This window comes from Choloepus didactylus, chromosome 4, assembly GCF_015220235.1.
Source record: "Choloepus didactylus isolate mChoDid1 chromosome 4, mChoDid1.pri, whole genome shotgun sequence".
In the NCBI taxonomy this organism is placed as follows: Eukaryota; Metazoa; Chordata; class Mammalia; order Pilosa; family Megalonychidae; genus Choloepus; species Choloepus didactylus.
The window spans coordinates 80,184,465-80,199,209 of record NC_051310.1 but is presented as its reverse complement, the minus strand read 5'-3'; the positions used below and the strand labels follow the sequence as shown (position 1 = coordinate 80,199,209).

At 37.5% G+C, this 14,745-nt stretch overlaps 1 protein-coding gene across 5 annotated transcripts in view; it reads left to right on the top strand.

The window, feature by feature from the left end:
• The window catches only part of LRRC28 (leucine rich repeat containing 28), a 190,259-nt gene that overhangs the window by 172,019 nt on the left and 3,495 nt on the right, over positions 1-14,745 (top strand). The gene's annotated exons all lie outside the window — the stretch shown is intronic.

Genomic DNA, 14,745 nt, shown 5'->3' with positions numbered 1-14,745 from the left:
GTTATTTTTGTGTGTGTGCTAATGAAGGTGTCAGGGATTGATTTAGGTGATGAATGTACAACTATGTAATGGTACTGTGAACAATCGAATGTACGATTTGTTTTGTATGACTGCGTGGTATGTGAATATATCTCAATAAAATGAACATAAAAAATAAAATAAAATAAAAGAAAGCAAAGGCAAAACAAAACAAAAAAAAACAAAAAAAAACTCCAGCACTGTGTTGAGTGAAATTGGTGAAAGTGGACCTTCTTGCCTTGTTCCTAATCTTAGACGGAAATCATTCTGTTTTTCACCATTGTGTATGATGATAGCAGTAGGCTTTTTGCATATAGTCTTTTTAAAGTTGAGAAGATTTACTCTTTTCTCAATTTGCTGAGAGTTTTTATCAGAAATGGGTGTTGGGCTTTGTCAAATGCTTTTTCTGCTTCAATTGATATAGACATATGATTTTTTTCTTTAGCCTGTTGATAGGGTAGTTTACATTGAGATTTGAATATTGAACCAGCTGTGCATGCCTGGAATAAATCCCATTTGGTTATGGTGTAGAATTCTTTTTATACATTTCTGGATTTGATTTGTTAGTTCTTTTTGAGGATCTTTGTATCTAAGTTCATGAGCGATATTGGTACATAGTTTTCTTTTTTCTGTCTTTATCTGGTTTTGGCATCAGGATAATGCTGGTCTCATAAAATGAGTTGGAAAGCATTCCTTCCTCTACTATCTACTATTTTTCTGAAATAAATGTGTAAAAAATGCTTTTAATTCTTCTTTAAATGTTAAGCCCAACTCTGCAAATAAATTCTAGACCCTTCCCCCAACATGGGACAGGGCCCCCCAGGTGAGTGAGTCTCCCTGGCAATGTAGGACACAGATTCCGGGAATGAGACTGACCCTGGCATCTAGGGATTGAGAATGCCTTTTTGACCAAAAAAGGGAAAAGAAAGGCCACAAAATGTTTCAGTGGCTTAGAGATTTCAAGTAGAGTCAGGAGGCTGTCCTGAAGGTTACTCCTATGCAAGGGTCTGGTATTGGTAATTCATGATTCGTATCAAGTTTCCCCTAGATGTGCCAAATGGCCCAGTATGATAAGCCCAAGTCAGCAGTAGTCCCGAGTATCCTAAAGAATACCCAGGTTCCTATATGAGATTTTATAAAAGTTTCACTCACTAAGTTTATTCTTCAGAAACTTTAATCCTCCAGAAAGCTTCTTTGCCATCTAAGTCCCAAAACCCAGAGGCAACAGCCCCTTCAAGAATGCCAGCCAGATGCAACCCCTTTTCTTATAATGTTGACACCCCTTTTTAACATGAACAAGTTAGGATGGTCACTGCCTAGACATCCCTGAAGATCGGAAAAGTGATTAAACTAGAGGAAGGGATAGCAACAGACAAGATAGAGTTAAACAAAGGATTATGAATACTGAATCTCTATATAATTTTCTTTTTCTTAGTTTCTAGGGTATTAGAATAGCTAGAAGGAAAGAACTGAAATGGTGGAAATGTAACCCATAACATTCTTTAAAATTTGCTATATGGTTAATTGTTAAATGGTAATTTGAAAGTTATCACCCTTTTGTATATATGTTATATTTCACAATAAGGGAATAACTGAACTAGGAACTGTAACTCATAACATTCTTGGAAATTTCCTATATAACTACTTGTTAAATCGTACTTTGAAAGTTATCACCTTTTGCATATATGTTATATTTCACAATAAGGAAATAACTGAAACTGTGGAGCTGTAGCCCATTACATTCTTTGAAATTTGCTCTCTAACTACTCATTAAATTGCCCTTAGAAAGTTATAACTTCTATGTATATATGTTATATTCCACAATTAAAAAATGATCAAAAAAATGATAATGGGGGAAGTAGAATTAGGGTGGAAATGGGAAGAGATGGAGAACTTTTCACCTTTTATTTATATACTTCAATATTGTCCACGTTTACAACAAGCATATCTCTAGTTTCGTTAATTTTTTAAAAGTAGTAGGTCATAAATGAAGTTTGCAAAAAAAGTATTTGATAAAATTCTCTAGTGAAACCATCTTGGCCTAGATATTTCTTTATCAGGGACTTTTTAATTACAAATTCAATTTTTTAATGGTTATAGAACTATTGATATTGTCTATATCATCTTGGTTTAGTTTTGCTAATTCATGATTTTCAAGGAAATGACCTTTTTCTTCTAGGTTGTAAAATTTGTGAGCATAAAGTTGTGCATAGTATTCCCTCTTTATCCTTTTAATGACTGCAGGGTCTGTAGTGATATCATATGTTTCATTTCTGATATTAATTTCTGTCTTTTCCCTTTTCAGCTTTGTCAGTCTTGCTAGAGGTTTATCAGTGTTTATTTTTTTTGTTTTGTTTTTTGTTTTTTTATCTTATTGACATTTTCAAGTTTATTGTTTTGTGTTCTTATTTTATTTCCTTCCTTCTGCTTGCTTTGGGTAAAATTTGCACTTCTTTTTTACAGTTTCTTGAAGTGGGAACTTATATTACTGATTTGAGACCTTTCCTCTTTTCTAATGAAAGCTTTTGGTGCTATAAATTTGTCTCTCAGCACTACTTTAGCTTGTCCTCCAAATTTTGATATATTGTACTTTCATTTTTATTTAGTTCTGTATATTTTAAAAATTTCCTTTGAGACTTCCTCTTTGACTAACCATGGGTCAAAAAATATATATATGTTTTTTACTTTCCACATGTTTGGAGATTTTCCTGCTGTCTTTCTGTTTGATTCCTTTATAGTCAAAGAACATACTCTATATGATTTCAACTTTCTTTAGTCTTAAATTGCTCTTCATTTTCTAGTTTCCTAAGGTGGAAGCTTAGGTTATTGATTTTAGAGCTTTCTTATTTTTGAATACATACATTTAATGCTACAGATTTTCCTCTGAGCACTACTTTTGCTGCATCCCACAACTTTTTGTTGAGTTGCATTTTCATTTTCACTTACTTCAAAATATTTTTAAATTTCTCCTGAAACTTCCTCTTTGACCCATGTATTATTTAGAAAGCTGTTGTTTAATTTCCAAATAGCTGGGGATTTTCTAGCTATCTTTCTGTTGATTTCTGGTTTAATTCCACTGTGGTCTGATACATAGTTCAAGTATTTTCTATTGTTTCAAAGTTATTAAGGTGTGATTTAATGATAGAATGTGGTTCATTTTGGTGAGTTTTACAGGGAAGCTTAAGAAGAACGTGTGTTTCACTGTTTGGGGCTGAGTATTTTCTGACAATTTCTGTATTTTAATTGGTGTAATTGATGACTATTTAAATTTAATGTAATTATTGATATATGTGATAGATTGGGTTATGTACCCCAGGGGGGAAAAAAAAACATGTTCTTAATTTTAATCTGCAATCCTGTGAGTATGAACCCACTGCAAATAGCACCTCTTGAAGACATTATTTCTTTTTTATCTTTTTTTTTTAATTTTTATTGAGATTGTTCATATACCATACAATTATCCAAAAATCCAAAGTGTACAATCAGTTGCCCCCAGTATCCTCATACAGCTGTGCATCCGTCACCACACTTAATTTTTGATCAATTTTTAGAACCTTTTCATTACTCCAGACAAGAAATAAAGTGAAAGAAGAAAAAAAAAAAAGAAAGAAAAGGAAACTCGAATCCTCCCATACCCCTAACCAACCCCCCTCCATTGTTGACTCTTAGTATTGGTATAGTACAATTGTTACTGTTTATGAAAGAATGTTGAACTACTACTAACTATAGTATATAGTTTGCAACAGGTATATATTTTTTCCCTATATACCCCTCTATTATTAACTTCTAGTTGTATTGTCATACATTTGTTCTGGTTCATGGAAGAGATTTCTAGTATTTGTACAATTAGTCATAGACATTGCTCACCATAGGATTCAGTTTTATACATTCCCATCTTTTGACCTTCAGCTTTCCTTCTGGTGATATTTATGACTCTGAGCTCCCCCTTTCCAACTCATTCACGCACCATTCAGCACTGTTAGTTGTTCTCACAACATGCTACTGACACCTCTGTTCATTTCCAAACATTTAAGTTCATCCTAGTTAACATTCTGCTCATACTAAGTAACTGCTCCCCATTCTTTAGCCTCGTTCTATATCTTGGTACCTTATATTTCATGTCTGTGAGTTTACATATTATGATTAGTTCCTATCAGTGAGACCCTGCAATATTTGTCCTTACATGTCTGGCTTATTTCACTCAGTCTATTTCCCTCAAGGTTTTGTTGAAGACGTTATTTTTATTTAAGGTATAATCCAACTGAATGAGAATGGGTCTTAATCCAGACTACTGGAGACTTGATATAAAGGGGACACAGAAGTCACAGAGGCAAGGAAAGTAGAGGACATTGCCATGTGATGGGAGGTAGAGATACAAGCCAGGGAACCCCAAGGATTGCTGGCAGCCAGCACCAGAATGCTATAGTCTTTGGGGAGAGAACATGCCTTGCCAATACCTTGATCTTGAATGATTTCTGGCCTCAAAACTGTCTATCATTTTTTTATTTGATTTCTGTTTATTTCCTCTATTTCTTGTTCCTCTGTTCCTCTTTTATTACCTTCCTTTAGGTTATTTCAACATTTTTTTTTTTTTTTTAGAATTCCATCTTGATTATTTATAGGGTCTTTTAGTATGTCACTTTGTATAGTTTTCTTAGTGGTTGCTCTAGTCATTACTGTGTATGTATATAACTTACTACAGTCTACTGGCATTTGTGTTTTACCAATTCAGTGAAGTATAGAAGCCTTACTTCCCCTTAGTTCCCTTTACCCTGCCCACTTTTTATATATGATTGTCTTAAGTATTTCCTCTACATTGAGGGCCACATCAGATGGTATTATAATTTTTCTTCATCCATCAATACGATGTAAGAAATTCAGGGCAGTCTATTTTATTTACCACTTATTTACCCCATTCTGATTTCTTTTTTTCTTTCTTAAGTCTCAAACCTTTTTCTGTTATTATTTCCTGTCCTGTTCTGCCTTGGCTGATACAAGAGGACACACACTGGTTGGCTTAAACAACAGGAATTTATCATCTCACAGTTTGGGAAACTATAGAAGTCCAGAATCAAAGTGTGAGCAGGACCATGCTCTCTTTGAGTCTGTAGCGTTCTGGTGGGGTCCGTGGCGTGACTCGGTCTCCAGCTCCGTCACATGGTCATCAGTCTCCGTTCGTCTCCTCCTCGCTCCTCCTCTGTGTCCACATTTCCTCTGCCTGTGAAGACTCCAGTCATATTGGATCAAGGCCCAGTTTGACTTCACCTAAACTAATACCATCTTCAAAGATCCTATTTACAAATGGCTTTGCATTCACAGGCCAGGGATTAGGACTGGAACTTGTTTTTATGGGGAACGTGATTCAACCTGTAACATTTCCTTTCTCTTTAGAGAACGTCCCTTTAGCTATTCTTTAAGGTAGTTTTGCTAGGAACAAATTCTCTTATTTTTTTTCCTTTGTGTGAGAATGTCTTTATTTCGCCTTCATCCCTGAAGAATATTTTTACCAGATATAGAATGAATTCACAGTTGAGTTCTTTTCTTTCAGTATTTGAAAAATATTGTGCCACTTCTTACCGTCCTTCATGATTTCAGATGAGAAACCCACTGTTATTCAAATTGATGTTCCCCTATAATAGTTTCTCTTTTGTGGTTTTAAGTATATTTTCTTTGTCTTTTAGTTTTCAGAAGGTTAATGATGATGTTTCTTGGCATGCATTTCTTTTGATTTTATCCTATTTGGAGTTTATGTCTTTTATCAATTTGGGGAAGTTTCCGGCCATTATTTATTTGAGTACTTTTTCAGTCACACTTTCTCATCTTCTGGGATTCTGATGACACAAATATCAGCTCTTTTGTTTTTCTCCCACAAGTCCCCAAGACACTGTTCATTTCGTTTCATTCTGTCCTCATATTCAGTTGAATAAATTCTGTTCATCTGTCCTCAAGTTCACTGATTTTATCCTCTGTCATCTCCACTCTACTATAATGCTCATCTACCAAATTTTTAATTTTAGTTTTTCCGTTTTTTAGTTCTGTAATTTCCATTTAATTCTTTATGACTTATTTTTCTTGGCTGAGATTTTCTAATTTTCCATTTGTTTCAAGGCAGTTTTGCCCGTTGAGGTGTAACATAAGGGCTGGAGGAGGTATGTTTCAGCTTCTTGCTAGGCCCCACTGACGCCCCCCCAACCCCCAGCAAAAGTGGGGCACTGACTCACAGTACCTTGTGGCAGATGGGTAGGTGAAAATTCAGCTTCCCACTAGGCTCCACTGGCACCTTCTCAGCAAAAGCGGAGCATGGACTCACCTCCTCATTGCTGCAAGAGGGCTCAGAGCTCAGCTTCCAGGTGGGCTCCTCTGATGGCAGGAGACAGCTGGGGGAAGAGGCAGAGTGCCAACTAGCCCTACCTCCCACCACCTCCTTCTGCCTGAGTCTCAGCTTCCTCCTGGGACTTGCAGACAGCTGGACAGGGGCAGGGGGAATGGAGTGGTTACTAGCCTCGGCTCATACTGCACCATTAAATCTTCTTGTTGGTAAGGTGTGGTGGACACTCAGAACACTAGATCTGTCTGACATTACTTGGTAGGAGAATCAGAACACTGCCTAGTTCCTCTGGGAGGGGGGTGGGGATGGGAGATCAGCTTCCTACTCAACCACCAATACCACCAGGAGGGAAAATAGGGGTGTGCCTGCCTCTTCCAGGGGAGATACAGCAAATTGGCTCCTTGCTAGACCCCACCAATACCAATTAGCAGGGGAATCAGAGTGTGCCATCTGCTTCTGTGGGGCCAAGGAGTGGGTAGAAGGAAAACTCTACTTGGCCTCACAGAAAGAGCAGGAGGCCAAGGGTGCATTTGTTGTTGTTTATTGATGTTTATTCTAGTACCGTATATACAATGCAAAATTTCCTATTTTAACCATTATAAGTATACAGTCAGTGATATTACATTCACAATATTTTGCTACCAGTACCATCATCCATTACCTAAACTTTTTCATCACTCCAAACAGCAACTCTGTACCGTTTTCCCCTCCAGACCCTTGTAACCTGTAATCCACTCTCTGTCTCTATGTATTTGCTTATTCAAGGTATTTCATATAAGTGGAATCATGTAAGATATGCCCTTTTGTGTCTGGGTTGTTTCACTCAACATGATGTCTTCAGGGTTCATCCATGTTGTAGCATGTACCAGAACTTAATTTCTTTTTACAGCTGCATAATATTCCAGTGTATGTATATACCACATTCTGTTTATCCCTTCATCTGTTGATAGACACTTGGGTTATCTCCACCTTTGGCTATTGTTACTAATGTTGCTATGAACATTGGTGTACAGATACCTGTGCAAGTCCCTGGCTTCAATTCTTTGGGGTACATATCTACAAGTGGAATTGCTGGTTCATATGGTAATCCTGTGTTTTACTTTCTGAGAAACCACTGTTTTCCACATCACCTGTACCATTTTACATTCCCACCAACACTGAATGAGTGTCACTATTTTTCTGCATCCTTGCCACCGCATGTTATTTTCTATTTTTTTAATAGCCATTTCAGCAAGTTGTTTAGGTTTGCATTTCCCTAATGATTAATGGTGTTGAACATAGGCTTAACTCCATTTCATGTTTATTATCCATGTGCACATCTTCTTTGGAGAAATGTCTATTCAAGTTTTTACCCATATTTTAATGGAGTTGTTTGTCTTTTTATTGTTGAGTTGTAGGAGTTCTTTATATATTCTGGATAGTAGCTAACCCCTTATCAGAAATATGATTCACAACTATTTTCTCCCATTCTTTAGGTTTTCTTTTCACTTTGTTGATAATGTCCTTTGATGCACAGAAGTTTTAAATTTTGATGATGTCCCATTTATCTATTTTTTTCTTTTGTTGCTCATGTTTTTGGTGTCTTATTTAAGAATATGGGATCCTGTAGTTTTTCCTGTATGTTTTCTTCTAAGAGTGTTATGGTTTTAGCTCTTATGTTTAGGTCATTGATCCATATTGAGTTAATGTATGTATATGGTTTGAGGTAGGGGTCCAATTTCATTTTCTTGCTTGTGAATATCCAGCTTTTGTAGCACCTTTGTTGAAAACATGATTCTTGGCATCCTTGTTGAAAATCAATTAGCCATAAAGATGTATGGGTTTATTTCTGAACTCTCTAATCTATTCCATTAGTCTCTTTGTCCTTATGACAGTACCTCAAACAGTAGTGTTTTGACTACTTTAGCTTCATACTACATTTTGAAATCAGTACGTGTGACTCCTCCAACTCTGTTCTTTATCAAGATGGAGGTGGATATTCAGGACCCCTGCAATTCCACATAATTCAGTGATTGAATTTTCCATTTCTGCTGAAAAGGCCACTGGAATTTTTATTGGGATTGCCTTGGGTCTTTAAATCACTTTGGATAGTATTGACTTTTTAACAATATTAAGTCTTCCAATCCATGGTGACAGTATGTCTTTCCATTATTGAGGTCATCTTTAATTTCTTTCAGCAATGTTTTGTAGCTTTCAATGTACAAGCCTTTTACATTCATGATTAAATGTATTCCTAGGTATTTTAATCTTTTAGATGCTATTGTAAATAGAACTGTTTTCTTGATTTCCTTTTCAGATTGTTCATTGCTGATGTATAGAAACACAACTGGTTTTTGTGTGTCGATCTTGTTCCCCACAACTTTGTTAAATATGTTTATTTGTTTATTAACTCTAATAGCTTTCTTGTGTATTCTTTGGGATTTTCAGTATATATAAAGAATAATGTCATCTGTGAATGGGTATCATTTTACTGCTGCCTTTCCAATTTGGATTCCTTCTATTTCTTTTTATGGCCTAATTGCTGTTTTTTTTTTTTTCCTAATTGCTGTCGCCAGCATCTCTAGTATGATATTGAATAGCAGTGGTGAATGGTGAAAGCAAGCATGCTTGTCTTGTTCCTGATCTTAGAGGAAAGCTTTCGCTATTTCACCATTGAGTATGATGTTAGCCGTGGGTTTTTCATATATGCTCTTTAACATGTTGAGGAAGCTCCCCTCTATTCCTGTTTTCTGAGTGTTTTTTTTTTCTTAAGAAAAGTTGCTAGATTTTGTCAAATGCCTTTTCTTCATCAATTCAGAGGATCATGTTTCTTTTCCCCCTTTCATTCTATCAGTGTGGTATATTACATGATTTTCTTATGTTGTACCACCCTTGCATTCCTGGGATAAATCCCTCTTCATCATAATGTATAATTCTTTTAATGTGCAGTTAGATTCAATTTGCTTGTATTTTGTTGGGCATTTTTATATTGTGTTCATAGGGTATATTGGTCTGTAATTTTTTTTCTCATCATGTCTTTATCTGGCTTTGGTATTAGGGTAATGCTGAGTTCATAGTGTGAGTTAGGAAGTGTTCCCTCCCCTTCACTTTTTCGGAAGACTTGAGAAGAATTGGTGTGAATTCTTTGAATGTTTGGTAAAAACACATCAGTGAAGCCATCTTCTCTTGGACTTTTCTTTGTTCTGAGGTTTTTTATTCAGTCTCTTTACTTGTTATTGGTCTGTTGAGATTTTATATTTCTTCTTGAGTCTGTTTGGGGAATTTTTCCATTTCCTCTATATTATCTAATTTGTTGGCATGTAATTGTCATAGTAGCCCTTTATAATCCTCTTTATTTCTGAAACATCAATAGTAATATTCCCACTTTCATTTCTGATTTTAATTATTTACATTTTCTCTTTCTCTTTGTCAGTCTAGCTAAAGTTTTGTCGATTTTATTGAAACTTTCAAAGAACCAACTTTTTGTTTCTTGATACTCTCGTTTGTCTATTCTCTATTTCATTTATCTCCACTCTAATCTTTATTATATCCTTTTTTCTGCTCACTTTGGGTTTAGTTTACTTTTTTCTTCTAGTTCCTCTAGGCAGTTAGGTCACTGATTTCAGATAGTTCTTCTTTTTTAATGTAAGCATGTACAGCTATAAATTTCCCTCTGACCACTGCCTTTGCTGCATCCCATATGATGTGGTATATTGTGTTTTGTTTTCATTCATCTAAAGATATTTTTTAATTTACCTTGTGATTTCTTCATTGACCCATTGGTTGCTTAAGAGTATATTGTTTAATTTCCTCATATTTGTGAATTTCCCATTTCTCCCTGTGTTATTGATTGCTAGCTTCATTCCATTGTGTTTAGAGAAGATACTTCCATGATTCCAGTCTTTTTTTAATGTATTGAGACTTGTTTGCTACCTAACATATGGCCTAACCTGGAGAGTGATCCATATGCACTTGAGAAAAATGTGTATTCTACTGATATTGGGTGAAGTGTTCCTTCTCTCTCTCTCTCTCTCTATATATATATATATTTATATATATATATATATATATATATATATATATATATATAGTTGGTTTGTAGTTTTGTTCAAGTCTTTTATTTCCTTATTGATCCTCTGCCTAGATGTTCTATCCATTATTGAAGGTGGTGTTTTGAAGTCTTCTACTATTAAGGTAGAGCTGTTTGTTTCTCTCTTCAATTAATCAATGTTTGCTTCAGAGATTTGGGGGCTCTGTTGTTAGGTGCATGCAGATATGTTTAAAATTGTTATATTGCCTTCTTGTTATATTGTCTTACTGAACTTACCCTTGTATCAATATATAGTCTTAACAATTTTTGACTTAAAATCTTATCTGATATTAATATCTTATCTGATGTTAGATAGCCACTCCAGTTCTCTTTTGGATACTATTTGCATGGAATATTTTTTCCCATCCTTTCACTTTCAATCTGCTGTTGAATCTCTCTAGGTATTTTTTTTTTTTTTTAATTTCAGTTACTATACTTTTTAGCTCCAGTATTTCTATATAGTTTTTTTTTATAATTTCTGTCCCTATTGAAATTATCATTTTGTTCATATATAATTTTCCTGACTTTCTTTAGTTCTTTGTCCATGTTTTCCTTTAGCTCTTTGAACATTTGTAGGACAGTTTTTTTTTTTAAAGTCTTTGTTGATATTTCCAGTGTTTGCTCTTCCTCGTTCATGGTTTCTGTAGCTTTATTTTGTTCCTTTGAAGGACCGTCTTTCCTGATTCTTCATATGCCTTGTGATTTTTTTGTTGAAATGTGAACATTTGAATATTTTAATATATTCATTCTAGAAATCAGATTCCCTCCCCCCTTATCCAGGTTTTGCTGTTTGTTTGCTTACTTTATTGTTCAAAGCTATTCTAGTCTGTTTGTCTAGTGACTTTTCAAAACTACTTATGCAAACTCTGTGTCCCTTAACTATGTAGTTTCTAGAGTTTCTGTTCCTTAGACTGTATTCAGCTAGAGTTATGGCAGAGATTACCTTGAATGTCAGGAACTAACAAAGAGAAAAATAGAAAGAAAACATCTTTTCCAGTCTTTGCTATTTGGCCCTGTGCTTGTGCTCTCCTTTGGAACTTAGCCAGACTCGCAGTGAGTCTAAAGAACAGCCCAAGGAGAAAGTGTAGGGTTCCTCAGGTTTACTGAGCATGCATCTTGTCTTGGGCATCTGTGTGTGGCATCAATTCCCCCATATTCCTGGGCACTTGATATGCTCCTAGCTTTCCCTAAGAAATTCACAGCATTTCGTACCACTCTCGGTGCTATTTTATGTCTCAAGTAGTAATCCTTTGCCCCAGGCAGCTGTGGTTTGATTGTTTTCTTATGGAGTTCTATCAGTCCTGGCAACCACTGTTCATCTGGGACTGGTGAGACAGAGATGGGTGTCTTGGATTAGTCTTTCAGCCTTCCACCCAAATGTTGGTACAGACATATATGTGCCCCAATATGTGCATAAGAATTACTCTGCTCCCTCCAGAACCTGGGATCAGGGACCTGCACTGGTGGCACAGGCTGGTGCAATGTCAAGCTGTGGAAGGGGTGGGGGAAGAGCCAGTAAATGTGCCATGAGGTTTTCCTACCATTTATAAGTTGCCTACTTACTGCAACCCTTTTGCTCTTTTCCAGAGCTCTGAGAAAATTGGTCCTGTCAGTTTCTGCTGGTTCTGCAATGTTCCTTTTGGGGGAGAGAACCTGGGTGTTTATTACTCCACCATCTTGCCGATGTCATGCCTTCCTCTGGGGTGCAGTTTTTCCATTGGCATTTGGCTAGAGTATCCCAGTTATTGCCAGAAGGGTTTTCCCTTGTTAGGCTACCCTTTTCCTTGTCATTTGGATAGGGGGAGTAGACTTTTCTTGGAGTTTTTTTGTGTGTGTGCCTGTTGGCCGTTCTGGTTTGGAGGCTTCTGGAACAGCCTGTCTGGGATATGTGGAAGGCAAAAGGAAACCAGGGACCTAACTGCCATGTTGTTCCTCAGGTCTTGCAATCTCTAGGCTGCCTGGCTTCTTCCTACATTTCAAAGGCTTCCCATACTTGTTTGTTGTTTTGTGTCTAGGGTGTTTTGTTGTAACAGAAAGGACTTGGGTAGAATGGGGCTACTCCATCCTGATGGAGCTACAAGTCCCCACTCAAATATTTTTTTTCTTCAAACCCAAAGGGACCTACCAAGTGTGTGACTATTTCTTCACAGATACAACTCCTCTTTCCCTTTTGAAACCTCACTGAGATAGCAGGCACCTGAACCTTTGCAAGGTTTATCTCCCACCTCTAGTAGATGGTATGTATCTTATTAAAGCATCTAGGGCTCTTGCTACTGCCAGCTTGCATTCCCCTCCTCAGTACGTTTCTTAATGCAGCTGTGTTTCAAGCTCTGACTGAGAAGATGGCACCATGCTAGATCTTCTCTGGCATTCCCATTTCCCTATGCCTATAGTCCCCTCCCTCTAGAGTATGCAGCAGAGTTCTACGTCTCTGCCTCATTGACTGTAGGTCTCCACTGAGTCAAGATGTCTAGTAACACTCTCACATGCTCAAGCTAACACATTAAATCCTGAGGCCCAGGTGAAGCAACCCAACCTTATATTTATCCTCATTGGCAAATATTCTTGTAATCCATTTCCAGGTTCCTGCTAATATAATTTGGCAAAATCCCACAGCTTTTCCAAGGTATATGTTATCTCCCCCAGGAGTGAACTTTCAATTCTGCTCTGGATCATGGTGGAATTTTACTCTCTTCATAGCCCTAGAGCAGTGAGTGGTGGTTGTGGTGGGTCCTGAAGAGAAGAGGCATTTCCTTTTTAGGTAGCCATGCCTAATAAAGTCATTGAAATATTTTTGTGCAAAGGAATGCTAGTTTCCTTAGAAGATGGGAAAGGCTGTTCCTGATGTTGAGAAATGTTTAGAGGTTCAAGGTTTTCAGCTTTGTGGCTGCCCAAAGATTCCCATCCCAAGTCTCAAGTTCACACTTCTTCCCAACCAGCACCTTCACCTTAGCATAAGCAACTTGGAGTAAATATGTACCTTTAACTGGCATCACGTGTCTGCAACCTATTCATTCAGGCCTCAACCATGTCTCTCTACAGCTTCATAAAGTAAGGATTCCTTTAAGACCATCAGGGATGCTTTCTGATCCTCTCTCATGCCCTGAGTTTAGAATGCTAGGCCCTAAGCATTTCTTTTTCTTCAGAAAATGCCTGCAGCATAGTCAGAAGAAGCTATCTCACCCCACAGTCTTTGAATCCATCATGGATGTTAGAGCAATCAAGTGCCACAGCACTTGGTCTGGTAGCGCCTGACTCTCCATCTGCCTTCCAATCAGATAACACTTTGCCTAACTGTGAAGCCACAGTGTGCTACTGTGCTACCGATTAGCAGTGTCGCATTTCTCCCTAAGAAGGAGGTCATTCACGCACTTGTCAAATGTGTCAGCAATCCAACCTTAGAATCCCATTTCGATGGACTGCTTCCTCGGGCCACTCTTTGTAACATGTAACTAATCGGTCAGGGGGCTGATTCAGTTGGGGTTCCGAAGGGAAATTAATGAAGAAGGACCATATACAGAAGTTTAGGCACTCACATGTGATGTGGAGCCATCTTGGGACTCAAAACCAAAGGAAGCCATTATCATCCTTTATCCTTAGGCTTGCAGAGCAAAGGGAGATCTGAGGCCTGGTGATGACTGGAGCTGTGGCAGGGGGCTGTGCTGCCCAATAGGGGCTGGAGTCATGAGGTAGAGAGGGCATGGAGTAGAAATAGCCACCCTTGCTCTCTTACTGCCCATCAGCCTCCTGCTGGGGCTGCCCACTGGTCTAACCCAGACAGAAGCCAGAGATGAAAGCAGCTTTGGTGGTAGAGTCTGTAGAGGCCACTGCCCTGGGCCATGGAGAAAGGCAGAGAAAGGCAGAGAATGGACTAAGAGGTGGGGAAATAGAAAACAGCACAGGGGAGTCTTGTGAAAACAGCAGTAGATGCCTTTTCTCCTCCCCATCTAAAAATTGGTGCTGTCCAGAGTGGATTGGATGGTCCCAAAGGGCTCACTGCTGTTAGGTGCTCAAACAGTAGTGTGACAAGGAACCCCTCTGTTATGTGGGACCACATAGGACGAGAGCCCTCCACCTCTTTTATTCAGATTCTGAAATTACCTCCAAGAGCAGTCTGTGTGAATACATTTGTAGGATAATTTCCTTAAAATTGTTTTTTAAGCTTTCCAATACACATGTGTTCTAGCTAAAGTTGGTGGCATTTTCTTTATAACTATTATAAAATACTTCAAATTCCATGGTGACATTGTTGGTTCTATCAAGCACAATTTAGAATGTAATATGGAAAAGGCTTCTTTTTCCATAGCCACTAATTTAGGGATACTCTGTC